General features: G+C 38.1%; 1 protein-coding gene across 4 annotated transcripts in view; it reads left to right on the forward strand.

The window, feature by feature from the left end:
* ITPR2 (inositol 1,4,5-trisphosphate receptor type 2) overlaps positions 1-18394 on the forward strand; it is a 526334-nt gene that overhangs the window by 329877 nt on the left and 178063 nt on the right. The window lies entirely within an intron of this gene.

Genomic DNA, 18394 nt, shown 5'->3' on the forward strand with positions numbered 1-18394 from the left:
TGCTATGAAAGTCTCAAAACATGTGACTGTCCATGTGAACAGCCTGTGCAGATTAAAGCTGCAGGGCATGATTGGAGGAGACACGGACTGCCAAGCCACGAGGCGGCTAGGAAGGCATCCTCTGCCAGCGACAGCACGGGATTATGTAACGCCTGCAGTGTCTGGCACTGTGCTCCACTGGAGACACATCACGTGTTGTGCAATGCTCTTGGCCCTGAAATTCAATTAGATTGCTTTGAATGATCCGTGAGTCTGCATGAGATAAGCTTTTACTGCTCTCCACTAGAAAGCAAATGGGTTGATTAACCCCACGTAAATTGAGAAACTGCCATTATAATTCCAGCAAGGGTAGTTGCATTATATATATATATATATATATATATATATATATATATATATATATATATATATCATTGTGCCACAGAAGAGCAGAATTTAAGCATTATGTAACCTGGATAAATAATGGGGGGAAAAACCCAACCCTCAAGACTAGAAAAAAAATATTTTCTTACAGACAGCTATAGATTTTCTTTTTAAAAAATAGATTTTGCCATTGTTTTGGGAGATCTGCCTAAAAGCTGCCTATGTGGTGTTTTTTTGTTTTTTAAATGCCATGATCTGTGAATGAGAATAAAGAAATTGATAGAGCGATAATTTGGTTGGGGGAAGGAACTTTCATTGGAAAAAATTTTTAATTGTGAGTTCCATGACCTTTTTATACTGAGCAAGTTTACTTCCTTTGTGAAATTGTAGCTGAGCAATTTAAGAAGTTGGGAGCCATCTGAAATTAACCCCGTATTGTTTGGCTGAAACTTCTTGAAATCTTTTCACAAAAGAAGATCTGGGATGGAGGAGGGAAGATAATAGTAGATGTTAAGAAATTGAAAACTTGGAATAAAGTTGAGGATTATTATCATACTAAGGACTTAAAGGGCCACTGGGAAATCACAAAAATCAGTGATGTGAGCTTGACTTTCCCAGGTTCTTATACCCCCATTTTCCTCCAGATGGGCTTTAAGGTGTCAACCAAAACCCCTGGTGAGAAGTTAAAGTTCATTAGAATTGTTTGGGACACTGAATTGAAACCTAGGGTGCCGAAACGCTATGCAGAGAGCTTCCGTTTTGTTATATCAACGGGGATTAAGAGTATGGCTCCTGGGCTTCCCTGGTGGCGCAGTGGTTGAGAGTCCGCCTACCGATGCAGGGGACACGAGTTCGTGCCCTGGGTGCAGGGCCCGTGGGCCATGGCCGCTGAGCCTGCGTGTCCGGAGCCTGTGCTCCACAACAGGAGAGGCCACAACAGTGAGAGGCCTGTGTACCGCAAAAAAAAAAAAAAAAAAAGAGTACAGTTTCTTTGTGATTTAAGGTAAGGTCGTCTTGAACTGCAGCAAAACCACCACTGTTGTCGTAGTTTTTTCCCTATTGAAAAAGGCTTGTATTTCTCTCCTATCCTTTGAAATCCTTAGGACACGAATTTGCTCAGTGTAACCTTATATCCTGCCTTTAGTGTAAGTGGATATTCACGAGTAGTTTGTTTTCTAACATGTCGTAGTAAAACCCAGATTTTAACCATTTCTCTTTTTTGATAGATTATCTAAATTTTGTGAGATTTAACATGCATAGGTTTTTCTCACTGGTTTAAATTTTCTAGCTATCTGCAGTAGGTATTATTACTATTGTTTTTATTAACTAAAGGGAAAATCGATGCATACAGAGGTACAATGAGCTGCCCCGGGTGACACCGCAAGGAGTGACTGCCTAGGGTTTCCAAAACAGCTCGTAAGCATTCTCATCCCTCTATGTATTAATGGTCCCCAAATGCTGTTCCATGGACTGGTGCCAGGCTGGCCCATATTTCAAGGAAATTCTATTTTATTATGCCTAGAGTGAAGGTCTGGGATTCTGTCATTTTAAAATAGCTTCCCAGGTGATTCTGATGCAAGATAAGAGTTGGTAGCTACTTCACATTTAATATTCTGAGCTATAGAGATAGCAGTAGAACATCTCTATTTATGCTCTACTTCAAAAATATTTTTTTCTGTTCATCCTTCTGATATGTGTGTGTATTTATATATGTATGTATATATATGTATATATATATTCAGACCAAATTGTAAAAACATAGTTCATTCTTTTTTTGTTTCTTGGTAAAATTTTAATAGAAAATGTATCTTTCCAAAATGGACCTAAATTATTTTGTGGCTAACGTAGTAGTATGTTATAATATTCAAAAGAATACAGTGAGAAACGTAATTCAATAAATGGCATCTGCTATTAAAAGGCCAGCTGGCCTCCAGGTCTTAAATTGATGCTAGCTGGTGTAACTTTGTTAACGAGGGAATTCAGAGTTGGTTTAATGAGTTGGTGTTGGAGGGATGGCTCGTTACCATCAGTGGATGTAACTTGCTGCTGCATCTTTGAAAAACAATAAAAAGGGACTAGCGCATCCCTTACCCTACCATGATTCTTTTTTTTCCCTTTCTTGTTTCCATCTTTAAAAGAGGATGTGTGATCCATCACTCCTGGGGCCGGGACTCCATGAGCATCTTTCCTTTCTTTATCTCACTCCCCAGCTTAAGCCCACCCCACAGCCCCACCCTATCTTTTTGCAAAGATCATCTTGTTTTGTACCACAAATGTTTGTTTTAAAGGGAGATGTTTGCGAAGGCCTAATTAAGCCTGTGAACCTACATGCTTCATGACCAAGCATCATGGCTTGGGCTTTGGATAGACTTGGAAGGGGGCTCTGAATGCCTGCAACGAATCTGAAAACTTTTGACAGTTCTAAGTTAATAGTCAGGGTACAGACAACTTTGCAGAACATATACTTTCTAGAAGCACATTCTTAGTAGTTCAGCTGTCATAATGCATTTGCCAAGTACGTGATTGGCAGGTATTTAGGCATTTTTTAACTTACATTTTAGTATTTACGTAATACTAGCATTACATTATAAATAGAAATAATTTTTCATGTGTTGTACTTATGAAAGTAAATAATAAAGTGTGATATGGTTTTCTGAACTTCAGTCATGAGCAAATAAACTTTTCTTTACAAATGAACCATATATTTTCAGTTTTTCATAACTGTTGAAAATGCACTGTCTCGCAAAAATGTCCTTAGGTAATAAAATAAATGAAATCAGCCTTATGCAGGCTGGTTAGATGGAGTCTCTTTTTGAGGATTTGCACCATAGAAAGGAAGCTACTTAAGGGCAGAATCTGGGTCTCTAGTGTACTTTCTTTCACAAAGACGCATATTGTTATATTAATGTGATGATGTTCGGTCCAGGAAATAATTTATTCAGATACTCTAAAAAGAAATTATATTTCTTTCATAAATGACTTCTCCCCAGTTCCTGACTTGTTCTGCATAGTTTTTCAAAGTGATATCAGCCTATAGAAGATCCATTCCCACAAATATCTAAGCAAATTCATAGGTAGTATGTGCTTAAAAATTTTTTTTAAAAGATTTGTTTGGTGTATTAATCAGGTTTCAGTCAGGAAAAAGCAAAAGACACAAGTTATTCTAACAGATTGTTTAAAATAAAGAATTGCTAATTAGGAATTGAAGAAATGAAAGGCTAAAAGAGAAACACTAAAGTGTGATATAGAAAGGAACTTTAAGAAGCAGCTGTCACCCCTCGGGCTGGAGCAAAGGGAAGAGATTAGAATCACTAAGACGTAAAAACTTAGCAGAGGGGACCGGTATGGCTGGATCAGACTTCTGAGGCATGTGGCAAAGGCCAGGAGTAGATGTGTTTGGGGGAAAGGCATGATGGAAAAGCTACACGCTGGGTTAGGTGTAGCTATGGACAGAAATCACCCCTGCCAGAATAATGTGTGGCGTGAAAGCCACTCCCAAGAACAAGAAGTAGAACCAGGAAGTCCACCGGAAGCCCGCAGGAAGCCGACAGGAAAGAACAAGCCTCTTCCTTCAGTCCTGCACTCTCTCCCTCTCCTGCCTCCTACTGGCAGATCCTCATTTGGATCCAGCCAGCAAAGCAGAAAAGAGATTTATAAAATCCTAGCACCCGCACCTCAAGGGACAGTTTGGAGCTGAGAAGCAATAGCTTAAAAACCGGCACGCTCGACTTTAAGTAACTTAAGAAAACCCTCTCAATTAAAAATTATTTGAGGGCTTCCCTGGTGGCACAGTGGTTGAGAGTCCGCCTGCCGATGCAGGGGACACGGGTTCGTACCCTGGTACGGGAAGATCCCACATGCCGCGGAGCGGCTGGGCCCGTGAGCCATGGCCGCTGAGCCTGCGCGTCCGGAGCATGTGCTCCGCAACGGGAGAGACCACAACAGTGAGAGGCCCGCGTACCGCAAAAAAAAAAAAAAAAAAATTTGAAATTTAATTTTTGAACAGTTAATATACCACGTGGTACAAAAATATAGAGAGAATGATTTCGCTCTCACCTTCACACCCCTTGTATCCTGTTCCTGCCCTCCCATCTACCTCCAACTAGATAATCACTGTTGTTCGTTTCTTACGTACCCTTTCAGAGTTTCTTTATGCGTTCATAAGCAAATACAAAATTCTTTAATTTTTACTGAAGTATAGTTGATTTACAATGTTGTGTTAGTTACTGCTGTACACCAATGATTCAGTTTATATATATGTATGTGTGTATATATATACATTCCTTTTTTTAAGAATATTCTATTCTATTATGGTTTATCATAGGATATTGAAGATAGTTCCCTGTGCTATACAGTAGGACCTTGTTTATCCATTTTCTACATAATAGTTTACATCCGCTAACCCCAAACTCCCACTCCATCCCTCCCCCAACCCCCTCCCCCTTGGCAACTACCAGTCTGTTCTCTATGTCCGTGATTCTGTTTCTTTTTCATACATAGGTTTATTTGTGTCATATTTTAGATTCCACATATAAGTGATAGCATGTGGTATACAAGTACATATTCTATTTTTTTTAAACATCTTTATTGGAGTATAATTGCTTTATAATGGTGTGTTAGTTTCTGCTTTATAACAAAGTGAATCAGTTATACATATACATATGTCCCCATATCTCTTCCCTCTTGCGTCTCCCTCCCTCCCACCCTCCCTATCCCACCCTTCTAGGTGGTCACAAAGCACCGAGCTGATCTCCCTGTGCTATGTGGCTGCTTCCCACTAGCTATCTATTTTACATTTGGTAGTGTATATATGTCCATGCCGCTCTCTCACTTCGTCCCAGTTTACCCTTCCCCCTCCCTGTATCCTCAAGTCCATTTTCTAGTAGCTGCGTCTTTATTCCCGTCTTGCCCCTAGGTTCTTCATGAGCATTTTTTTTCTTTTTTTAGATTCCATATATATGTGTTAGCATACGGTATTTGTTTTTCTCTTTCTGACTTACTTCACTCTGTATGACAGACTCTAGGTCCATCCACCTCACTACAAATAACTCAATTTCGTGTCTTTTTATGGCTGAGTAATATTCCATTGGATATATGTGCCACATCTTCTTTATCCATTCATCTGTTGATGGACACGTAGGTTGCTTCCATGTCCTGGCTATTGTAAATAGAGCTGCAATGAACATTTTGGTACATGACTCTTTTTGAATTATGGTTTTCTCAGGGTATATGCCCAGTAGTGGGATTGCTGGGTCGTATGGTAGTTCTATTTTTAGTTTTTTAAGGAACCTCCATACTGTTCTCCATAGTGGCTGTATCAATTCACATTCCCACCAACAGTGCAAGAGGGTTCCCTTTTCTCCACACCCTCTCCAGCATTTATTGTTTGTAGATTTTTTGATGATGGCCATTCTGACCAGTGTGAGGTGATATCTCATTGTAGTTTTGATTTGCATTTCTCTAATGATTAGCGATGTTGAGCATCCTTTCATGTGTGTGTTGGCAATCTGTATATCTTCTTTACAGAAATGTCTATTTAGGTCTTCTGGCCATTTTTGGATTGGGTTGTTTGTTTTTTTGATATTGAGCTGCATGAGCTTCTTGTAAATTTTGGAGGTTAATCCTTTGTCACAAGTACATATTCTTTTTTTTTTTTGTGGTCCGCGGGCCCCTCACTGCCGGGGCCCCTCCCGTTGTGGAGCACAGGCTCCGCGGCCATGGCTCACGGGCCCAGCTGCTTCGCGTCACGTGGGATCCTCTCGGACCAGAGCACAAACCCGTGTCCCCTGCATCGGCAGGCGGACTCTCAACCACTGCGCCACCAGGGAAGCCACAAGTACATATTCTTATCTTTGTTATCATATTACTTCTCACACCACTTTTTGGCATCTTGATCTTTTTACTTAACAGTATATCTTGGTGATTTTGCTGTATTCATACATAAAGGGCTTCATCATGTTTTAATATCTCATTACCTTAATGAATTCTCTCTTTTCAGTAGTTTCAAATTTTATTCTCTTCGGTGTTCTCAGGGTCAAATGACATCATCTGCAAATGCTGATCGTTTCCAAATTTTCTTTCTATCTCTAGAATCATTCCTCTCTGCTAATTGTTTTGGTACATTCAGCACCGTGTTAAATATTGACGGTAATAGTGAACATCCTTGTCTCTTTCCGGCTTTATTGGGAATGCTTCTAATATTTCCCATTAAGCATGATGTTGGATTTGGGGTATGATAAATATATTACTTTGTTAAAGGAATTATCCATTTATTGAGCTTATTTTTTTATAAGCAGAAATGATGTTGAATTTTGTTAAATGGCTTTTCAGCATCTATAGGGCATGACCAACCATGTGACTTTTCTTTTTATACTTAATATATTAGATATATTTCTTTTAACTTCCTATGTTGTTAATAGATTTCTTAATATTTCTAATATTGAGCCATCTTTGTATTCCTAGAACAGAGTCCACTGGGTCATAGAATTGTTAACAGACACACACACACACCCAATGATACTTATAAAAAGATTATAGGGGGCTTCCCTGGTGGCGCAGTGGTTGAGAGTCCGCCTGCCGTTGCAGGGAACGCGGGTTCGTGCCCCGGTCCAGGAAGATCCCACATGCCACGGAGTGGCTGGGCCCGTGAGCCATGGCCGCTGAGCCTGCGCATCCGGAGCCTGTGCTCCTCACGGGAAAAAGATTATAGGTATTTGTTATTATCTGTCACTATTCCTTGGGTTTTTATATCAGTTTTACTGTTTCATAAGAAGAATTTGGAAGTCGTTCTAGTTTTCCTCTCCTGAAACAGATAGCATTAGAATGATCTCTTTAATGTTTGGTAGAGTTTCCCTGTGAAACTGTCTGGGGTTGGTGCTTTTTGGGTATTTAGCTCTTTGACAGTTTTCTCTGTTTCTTCGTTGGAAATGGACCTTTAGTTTTTTTTGTTTCATTTTGGTTCAACTTCGTTGAATTATATTTTACTAGAAAGTTATTTATTTTATTCAGATTTTGAAGAAAACTTCTATATGGAGATGAAAAATTATATTGATCGTAGAAAATCTTATGATCATTTAATTTTTTTCTGTTTGGTTATTTCTCCTTTGCAATGTATTACTTAGTGTTTTAGCATTTTTTCCCTTTCTTTACTATGTCAGATGGTTAATCTTTCTCATTTTTTCCCAAAGGGAAAGTTTTAAAAAATTTATTTATTAGTGCTATTTACTTTTCTAACTCATTACATTGTACTTCTATATTTTAAATTTTATCTGGCTTAAATTTTTGCTCTTTTTTATTTTTGAGTATGACATTTAATCTACTTTTATTGCTGCAACTGTTTAGGGCTATGGATTTTTCTCTTGGCTCTGTTTTTCCTATATCCTATAGCATCTGTCTCTATATAGGAATTTATTCATTGTTGTTGTCTAGAAATTCTGCAGTTTAGTTGGAATTTTCTCTCTGGCCCAAAAGTTTAAGGAGAGTTTATTATTTACCAGATGCAGGGGATCTTGTTTTCAGATTTTTAAAACTAATCCCTAGTTTTCTTGTTTGTTATCAATGATATACTCTTAAATTTTTCTTTGCATTTAGGAGAATTCTATTATGTTATATCTTTTTAAGTATTTGCTCTCTTCCATTTCTTTGGTTTTCTTCCTCATACCTCCAATTATGTGTACGTTGTTTTCATTCCCTATCTTCTTTTTTTTTCACTTTCTCTTTTAACTTTTGAAGAAATTACTTAATGTCCATTTTATTTGTTTTTCGTATATCTGTCTTCTGTGTCTCTCTGTTTTCTGTAGTGTCCCTTCCAATTATTTATTCATTTCTGAAGAAATATTTTCTTAGTTTCATCTCCTACTATCTTTTCCACAATCTCTTTTCTGAATTCTTATCTTTTTGCTCTGCTGTGTTCTTTTATAGAGGTGATTTCATCATAACTTTAAAAAAATGCATATTGGGGGCTTCCCTGGTGGCGCAGTGGTTGAGAGCCCGCCTGCCGATGCAGGGGACACGGGTTCGTGCCCCAGTCCGGGAGGATCCCACATGCCGCGGAGTGGCTGGGCCCGTGAGCCATGGCCGCTGAGACTGCGCGTCCAGAGCCTGTGCTCCGCAACGGGAGAGGCCACAACAGTGAGAGGCCCGCGTACCGCAAAAAAAAAAAAAAAAAAAAAAATGCATATTGAAATATTTTGTTAACAGTTTTAATTTGCATGTATAATTCATAAGAGTGACATTTATTGATAAGTTTTGCTGCTGCATTTCACCTTTTCTATCCTTTCATGTCCCTTTTTATATATTCTTTCTGTTGATACAACCAAGTACTTTACAGGAGGTGTTAAAGGTCCAAGAGCACTTTCCTTTTCTGCCACCACAAAGACAGAATGATCCTATAAATATGGCGACTCTAGTTACTCTGCACCTCTCACGTTGCTTTTCCTCACTCTCATCCTGACATCTAGTGATGCAACGTGGAATGTAGCTTTTGTATTTGGGGCGGGGGGCAGAGGGGGGTTGGTTCATAACTTCAGGGGGTATATTTTTGCCTTCCCTTTTTGGCTCTGCTGCAGGGCCATCTTACCACTCTTAATGCTTCTTCCTGACACTTTATCATGCATGGCTTCTGCCAGACAGCAGCTGATATGGACAGCCTTTCTATGTCCTTTATAGTCTTTGGATTATATCTGTCTCTTCCTTTTGCTGAAAATGGAGTTTCATTTTATTCATTGTTGTTTTTGTTGATTTCCACAGAAGTATAATGATGTTAAATTAATTAGTACAACACATACTGGAAGTCTATGTGCTTTTAAAGAATAGCATTTTACTATTGGACTTTGATGGTTTACACAGGTAATATAGTACTTAAAACAGGTGCTGTTCAAAATAATGTTCAGACTGCCCCCAGAAAGTCACTGTAGAAAATGAGAGAGATGCTGCTTTTCTTTTTCTTGACTTTTATTTCCTTAAAAAGATCTTTTAGTATTGGAACTTGGTGCTAGTATTTTGATAGTCCAGGAAAATTATTTTCATTAATAATTGATATGAAGCTTCTGTTTTTTGTGTGTGGTTCTTTTCCCCTAGAGTTTCCCTTTTTTTAATTTGTAAGCGCTTTTTCTTCTTCTCTTTGCTGCTACCGGACCAAATTGGCCCAATTTGAGTAAGATTTTATGGACCCTGTTTTTCACCGTTTTTTAGGTGTCTTGTTTTTTTTCTGATAGTGCAAAATATGTTAGTGAGTACTGAGGTAGAAATTACTTTGTGTGTTTGTTAAACTGTCCAGAGTATAGGAGAATAATTTTCTACTGTCTAACTTTTAGTTGATGCGAAATAACCCAGATTCTGTTCTGTTTGAAGGATAATTTTTTTAGTCTGTTGTTATAAATACAAACAGCAGTGGATAATTATGTTTTGTCTGAAGAGTAGTCATAGTTTAAATGCAAGTTTTAATTGATAAATTAAAATAAGAAAAATTAAGGTCAGCTGTTCATTAAGTCTTTTCCCTTTTTGGTTGTTGTTAGTTACCAAACTTAAATGGCTTGAATTAAGATTAAAGGTGAAGCTTTAGAATTAATTTCCCTTGTAAAATACAGTTCTCCACAACAGAAAATAAATGAACTGAAATCAGTGTTCCAACAGTGTAACTACGCATGCGGTAGCAAGTTACTGGAGCTGACAATTTTCAAGTGATAGTAGCTGGTTATATAAGTCACCCAAGGTGGCTTGATGTACTATTATTTACAGACAGAATTGGAAATAATACCACGTGCCAAGGTACCAGGCAGTCAGACAAAAACGTAACAATTTACTTTCCAATAATTATCATCACTTCTAGCCAGGCTGGAACTTGATTGATCCCGTACAGAAGAATATTTTTTTTGTATGGATTTATTTCAAACCCAGAAACATCATGACTGTAGTAAATATTCCTGTAAATCATTTTTTTTGGACTTCATTAGAAGAAATAGCAATAATCACTTTATTCTTTGTGTATCAAACTAATTGATACAAATTCCAGCTGGTACCATTCATCAATTCATTTGTCCCTGTTTCCGTTCCCTCACTCTTGCTTTTTTCCTGTCTCTCTTTTTAAAGAATGAAGTTAACTGGAAGTTTTTACATGAGAACTGATTATGCTAAGAAATTTAGCTCATACTTCTTCCATAGTTGGTAAAATAATAAAAAAAATAAATCTTGCTTCATATTGTTTGGAAGTATCATATTGTTCTTGGAATGCGTATTTAACTGAGGGATTTCTAACACTTTCAGAGGCTTATTAAGCCTTAAGTTATCACTGTGGAAGGGATATGTTTTCAGAGGTTCAAAGACGAGACAAATGGCAAAGTTGGTGGAAACATAGCTGAATGGTAGAGAGTTTGAAACAGTTGGTGATAGGCATGCGGCCTGAAGTCAGTTGATTTTCCTTCTGTATTTCCCGTTATTCAGGGTCAGCCACATGGGAAAGAGAGAGAGAAAGAAAGAGAGAGAGTGTGTGTGTATGAATCGTAGTAATGGGGAGTTGGAGACAATGGAAAAATTGGGTAAGAGAGAGAAGGCAAAGATGCTGGAAAGAGGGAATACTGTGGTAAGCTAAGGAAAACCTGTAAATGCTCTCGTGTGGATGAAATTTTATTCCCAGATGACTTTTCATGGCAGCTTCATGACTAGCTTGTGCTCAGAGTTTCTCCAGACAGAGGTGGGTCTGGACAAAATACCACAGGAAGAGTCACAGCTGGAGCTGCCAGGAACCAGACCAGCAGCTCTCCATTCAGGCCAACCCACGCTGGCCTATGTTGTTGAAGGTAGCACTAGCTAATGAACAGATAAGCCCGAAAACCTCCGTAGCTTAGTGTAATAAAAGTTTGCTTCTGTTTTCGCATCATGAAAGTTAGAATCCTAAGGTGAGTGTCCTGGCCAGGCAGCTTCCCAGCAATCCAGAGCCCTAGGTTCCTTCCTTCTCCGGGCTCTGCATCTTCCTAGGCGGCTGTGCCTTTTTGCCTCAGGCTACAATAGAGGAGAGGATGCAGAATTCCCACGTGGGCCGCATCCCTGTCCCTTCTGCTCCCCTTCAGTGGGCTCAGACTCAGTCACATAACCCCACCAGACTGAGAGGAAGGCTGGGCAACGTAATCGAGTTGTGTGTTCAGAGGAAAAGAGAGAGGATTGGTGAAGAGCGGGCCAGCCTCTTCCTCTCCTAGCAGTAAACCAGAGAGTTTGTCTTTTCCTCTCTTGTGTTGGTAATGTCAGACTTACAGGGCAGGGATAGCTGCTGGTGTGTTTAACACTGGATGTTTTTAAAACGTTCTATGTTTTCCAAAAGGGACAACTAAACTAATATTCTTTTTTCAAAGGACTGAAATGTTAGCATCATGGCAATACTAACAAAAAAATATAGAGCGGTGTGTATATATATATATATATATATATATATATATATATATATATATATACAGTATATACTTACAAAAAAGTTACTGAATGTCTGCTAACCCCTGAAGATACGTTGATGAACAATCTCTGTTACATCCTCAGAGTTTAGAGTTTAGTGAGAAAGTCAGGTACCAGCGAAATAGTTGGGCAGGGATTGATTAATTTTTTTTCTTTACTTAATGACTCTGAGCAAAAAGTCCCAAGTGCTATAAGAGTGTGTAACTGGAGGATACAAGTTTGGCGAGCGGAGGGGTATCCAGAAAATGGTGTTTCCAAGAAAGTGACATTTAAGCTGAGACCAGAAGGATGCCAAGGTGTTGATGAAGGCGGTAGGAGCAGTGGCATAGCACAGGGTGGAGGGAACAACAGAGTCAAAGGCTACTGCACCGTGGATGGGACGATACTGGTACAGATCTCGCCTCCCTTTAAAAAAGTTAGACACCCAGAAGCAAAAGGGACTGCAAGGAAGGAACTGGTTACAGCTCAGGTGAAAGGAAACTGAGAAAACAGGAAGAATTGGGGGGAATCAAGATGATAGAGAGCAAGAAATAGGGGAAGAGAGTTGGCAACAGTCAAGAAAACTTGATTCAAGCAGAGTTCTATTTAATATGAGTGTTCTCCTGGGTAGAGTTCTTTTTGTGTTCTTTTACTATCAACTTCTGCCCCCCATATTTTTAGTGAATATTTTCTAATTTTTCAAAATGTCTCTATTTTAACATAAAATTAAAACGAATGCATACCTTCCAAAAATATTTGGGACAAGCATATGCAGTGAGTTGACTCTTGCTGCTAAGTGAGGTGTTATGTCAGTTTGCTGTCAGCATCGAATGAGATATTTGTGAAATTGTCCTGATATATATCAAATATTGGTTTAATTTGATTAAAATTTACTGATTCGTTTGTCTCCTTTATTAAAACAGTTTGTGTTCTTTCCCCTCACTCATGCTGGATCTCACGTAATGACAGGACTAAGTGGTCCAAGGAAAACAACCGTATTTTCATGCACGCTGGTTCTCTCTTGAGTTCTGGGAATGAATCCTGACTTGATTGCCTAATAGGGAAAGTGATTTGGGGACATGGAAAAAGCTGATGCTATGACTTTCTCATTCTTCTTCTCTAACCTTTAAAGGTGTGAACAAAGAGGTGTATGGTCAGGTCTTCTCAGCACAGTGGAGTGGGGAACGTCTCCTTTTCTTATGAAAGCTACATGTGTTCTTCTCATGCTTTGTTTTGTTTAATTCTGCAGTGGTTGTTGAATAACATTGTGGCTTTCATGCTACATCTGGAAAGTGTGTAGTCATATTCCATGGGAAGGAACAAAAGGATGGTGGGTGGGGTAATAACCTGGTTGTAATCACAGTGTACATTTATTTGGAAAGATCAGCATATTAGTACGCAGTGGCCAGATTAACTAAACTCAGCTGGAATAATTCGATATATTTGGTTTCTGTAAAAGCTAAATATCTTTAAAACTCTAGAGGTTTGCTGTAGACCTTTTGATGATAGATGCCTTTTGAATATGGCTCTCCCACTACTATGAATTCTAATGCAACTTAAAAACTATCCTTTTAAAAACCTTGCCCCCCCTCACCCCCCCCAAAACCTTATCCACTTATCAACAAAACAAATTCTAGCATCTTTCTTCAGGAAAATTAGTATTTCTTTAAACTAATAGATTTTGTGAAGCATAATTTTCTTGAGGTTGTTTTTAAATTTTAGTTTCTCCACCTCAAGTAGTGTGAGGTATCCATGGAAACTGTCCAGCCTGTATTCAGTGCACTGGACTGCCTTCCCACACAGGTCAAGACACAAACAGTCTTAGTTACTAGTTCAATTTATTGTGCCTTAAACATTAGACAGTTTTGAAAAGAAATTGGCTCCTAATTGACACATACAGTTTTATATTTAATTAGCAGTTTGAGCCGCTCTACATTTTACTAACAGATGTAACATTCAAAACATGAGCCATTATAATACATCTGTCGTACAGATGCACTTAAATGCGAGAGCTTTGTGGCAAATAACAGTAATGGCTCAGCAGCTTAGCAAAATGTTGGACAGAACCGACATTATTTTCTTTAAGATGTGGATTTTAAAATCATTTAAAGAGTGAATTTCTGTAATCTAATGGATATATTTTATTTTTTAACAGCTTTATTGAAATAGTCACACATCCTAAAATTCACCGGGCTGAAGTATACAGTTCCGTGGTTTTTAGCATATTCACAGATTTGCAAACAACACCCACTGTCTAATTTTAGAACATTTTCATTACCCGCAAAAGAAACCTCATGCCCATTAGCAGTCACTCTCCATTCCCTCCCCCACCTCCTGTCAACCACTAATCTACTTTCTGTCTCAATGGATTTACCTCTTCTTGATGTTTCATATAAATGCAATCATAATATATGTGGTCTTATATAACTGCCTTCTTTCACTTAGCATAACGTTTTCAAGGCTCATCCACGTTGTAACTTGTATCAGTACTTCATTCCCTCTTTATTGCCAAATAATATGCCATCATATGGATAGATCACATTTTGTCTACCCATTTATTATTGATGGACATTTGGGTTGTCCCTACTTTTTAGCTATTATGAATAATGCTGTGATTAACATTCACGTACAAGTGTTTGTATGGACGTATGTTTTTATTTTTCTTTTGCATATCCCTACGCAAAAGGGGTCATATGCAAACTCTATGTTTAATTTTTAGGAACTGCAAAACAGTTTTCCAGAATGATAGCATTTTATTATGGTCATCAATGTATAAGAGTCCCAATTTTTCCACATTAACAGTGTCGTTATTGTCTGTCTTTTTTTATTTTAGCCATCCTAGTGGGGGTAAAGTGGTATCTAAGGGTGAATATTTTAAAGGACAGCAATTTCATATTGTCTGTGCTTCATAAATTAGTTAAATGCATCTCTCTTATTTATTTACTTTTCCATGGCTCTTCATTTGTAAGTACAATATACCTCTTGTCTCTGTCAATATTGTCATTTTGTTTACTGATTTTAATGTAGGCCCAGTTCAGAGCATGTGACATCAAAATGTAAGACAGTGGTGAACTGAAGTATTATACACAACATGTAGCAGTAAAAAAGGGAAAACACTAAAGACAAATAGTTTATTTAAATCTCTGGTATGATTTCATCTTGCTTTATGTGAAAAATGGGTGTGATAGAAGTACCAGATACTGTGAAGCTTTGTTGAGTTCCAATGCCAGATTAAAAGATATTCTTTTTTTCTTTTTTTTTTTTTTTGCGGTACGCGGGCCTGTCACTGCTGTGGCCTCTCCCGTTGCGGAGCACAGGCTCCGGACGCACAGGCTCAGCGGCCACGGCTCACGAGCCCAGCCGCTCCGTGGCATGTGGGATCTTCCCGGACCGGGGCACGAACCCGTGTCCCCTGCATCGGCAGGCGGACTCTCAACCACTGCGCCACCAGGGAAGCCCCGATATTCTTATTTTTTCATTCAATGTGATATACATCTCATCAGTTCTAATACGCCATCAATTGTATCACTGGAAAAAAAGAAAAGAATGTTGCCAGTTGAGCTATGATAAGCCATTAATTTTAGAGTGACCTGTGATTCAGGACTGTTAAAATTTGGGGAAAATTTTAGAATTTTGTTAGAATCATTGAAATGTAATAGGAGATGTGCTAGTGCACATTTTGGGGGGGGAGGGGACCCAATCATCTATGCTACCTATACCCACAGGAGAAAACAAGACTTTTCATACCTCAAAGATTTGATAAATACCTTTTTACACATATTAATATCCAGAAGTATAAAAGTGACATATTACACACACTCACGCACACACACACACACACAGATAAAGAAGAGTATAAAAAAGAGGGAGAGTCATCAACTTATTATTACCCAGTGTGGGAGTATGAAATTAGCAACCTATAATTCACTGAAATTCTTCTTTTTCCTGTATTCTTTAATTTACTAATTGAAAGTAGCTTGCTTCCCTCAAATCAGATTTTTTCAAGATTGTGTTTTCTTTTCAGTCTGAGAATGTTGTTTTGTTCCTTTCCAAAGCTAACTAGACAGGTGATTCACAGGCCTGTGAAAATGTTTATAATGCAGATACCTCTCACCCCAGCACTACCAAGCAGCTCTACTTCCATACCAGCAAACGTGCTTTGCATATTATCAGACATAAAGTGTTACTTTCTTAGTGCCCTGGATTCCAGTTACAGTTGAGGATGTGTGAAGTAGTGAAATATCTGCCATGGTGTATGCCAGAGGGAATCAAAATGACTTTCAAAATAGTATTCACGAGACTGTGATAAGCCTAGTCAAAGACTTTCTGCAAAAGCCTCTTCCTAAGGTAGGCATTTGACACTTTGTCTTTTAATCAACTCAGGCATCTTCAGGTTGGTTTGGATTGAGATCTTGTTTTCTTTGGGTAATAATTGTATTGGTGCTTTGAAATGTTGTCGAACATTTATGGAATGCCTAGATTCTACTAGTTCTAAATCATTGTCTCACAGTTTTTCATTGTGGAATTCTTTGAAAATTATGGTTAACATATAGAACACAGTTGGGAGGTGTAAGAAGATACTTGCTTATATAACAGTAGGCAAAATATATCATCTCATGACAATTTGATGCAAGAAATCCTCAACATTAGATCTACATAATTTTTTATTGTCACTAAAGAAAACACTAAAGAAAAACATGATTTTCATTTGATGAGGGGAAAACGAGATAAAATAGAATTATTTTTAATTTTATCTTTTGTTATAAATTATGGCACACCCAAACATAATATTTTTTAAAGAAAATAGTAACTTGGTATCTTTTAAAGTGATACATTTACATAATATTAAGAATTACGTTGCTCAGTCAGATCCTTGCAGTGATGTACAGCATCAAGGTGGTTTCTGTGTTTTTCAGTAAAGTATGAACATCCTATTTCATTAGACATATGGTGACAGGGAAGAACTTAGACTAGACTTTCGGCATATTAGCGTATTCTCTTGCCTTAGGCCATATCACAATCATTGATTAATATTTTACCTTCCAATTTTTCAGACTGAATGTTAGAATTGTTTACTTTTTCTTTTTGGTATTCTAACATTTTGCTTGTTGGATTCCAACATAACTTCCTTCTATCAGCCATAAAACTATAGTTAATGAGTTTGTACACTAAAAACATTTAATATGCAAGTAACATTAAATATATCTCAAATATCTGCCCAAGTTGTAAGACATGATAGATATCATATATTGCAGTCCTTAAATAGGTGGCACTCAGTACAAATCTCTTTTGGTAGATAGTGATCTCTCATTCAGAACCATTGGTTTAGACATTCATTCAAAAGTATTTATGAAGTACTTAATGTGCCAGGTTTTGCACTAGGTGTTGGAGTTGTTTGCTGGGCAGCCAAAAAGGGGAAAAAAGCACAGTCCCTGTGCTTGTGGTGCTTATAATCTAGTAGAAGGAGATAGAAATCATTCAAACACTGATATAAATAGCTATAAAACTAAAATACTTGGTGAATGAAGTGCAGGATATTATGAGAGGACTGAATGAGAACTAGCTTAGTAAGGTTAGAGAGAATGACTCTGATATGGTTGAGCTCAGACCTAAAGGTTGAGTAGGAGTGAACTAAGCAAAGCTGGGAGTACTTGGGGATGGGGGTACACAGAAAGCATGGCTGGCAAAAGGAAACCTCATCTGCTAATGCCTTGAGGAAGAGGAGACGTGAGGAGACACTGAAAGGCCTGTGTGGCAGGAGGAAGATATAGATTGATTCAGAGAACAAGGATGACAATGGTTCAAGATTTGTAGATGTTGGATCATGAGTCCTTACCTAAACCACGCTATGGGTTTGGGTCAGTATTCAAAAGCCACAGACCATGATATGCAGGAAGCAACCATCATGATGCTTAAATATAATATTGAATTTATATGAAATAATATATACACCATCATTTAAAATTATGAAGCATACCAATATAATGAAGACCCATGAATCCGTCAGCCAACTGAAGAATAGCTTGTATCTACCTATGTGTTTTGGCCTCCCCTTCCAGAGGCAGAGGCAACTAGGACATCTCAGTTTTAATACCACACTACGTGTCTTCTAGGACTTCTCTTTTTCTCTCAAGATCATGTTTCTGAGCGTCATCAAGGTTGTTGTGTGTCGCTGAGGCTCAAGTTTTTTTTATATTTACCAAAGATATTATTACCCTCTGGGACTATACTACAATTTACTGATCCGTTTTTCCTGTCAGTGGATATTTGGATTGATTCCAGTGTTTTGGTTTACTTTTTGCCTGTTTGTTTTGCTGTCAATGCTAATAGAAATGTCTAAGATGTGGTACTATGTGTCTCCTGGAGCACATGTTTCCTTGGGAATGTAATTGCTGGGTGAGAACATGTTTTCTAAAGTGGTTGTACCAATTTTCATTCCTACAATTGGTCCACATCCTCTCTAGCACTTCATTTTGTCAGACTTCTTAATTTTTGCCAGTCTAGTGCGTGTAAGATGGTGGCTTATGGTAGTCTTTCTTTTTTTAATTATAGTTGATTTAAAATGTTGTGTTAGTTTCAGGTGTATAGCACAGTGATTCAGTTATATATA

The sequence above is a fragment of the Aethalodelphis obliquidens genome, unplaced genomic scaffold (genome assembly GCF_003676395.1).
Source record: "Aethalodelphis obliquidens isolate GAN/ISIS:26980383/991018 unplaced genomic scaffold, ASM367639v1 scaffold36, whole genome shotgun sequence".
In the NCBI taxonomy this organism is placed as follows: Eukaryota; Metazoa; Chordata; class Mammalia; order Artiodactyla; family Delphinidae; genus Aethalodelphis; species Aethalodelphis obliquidens.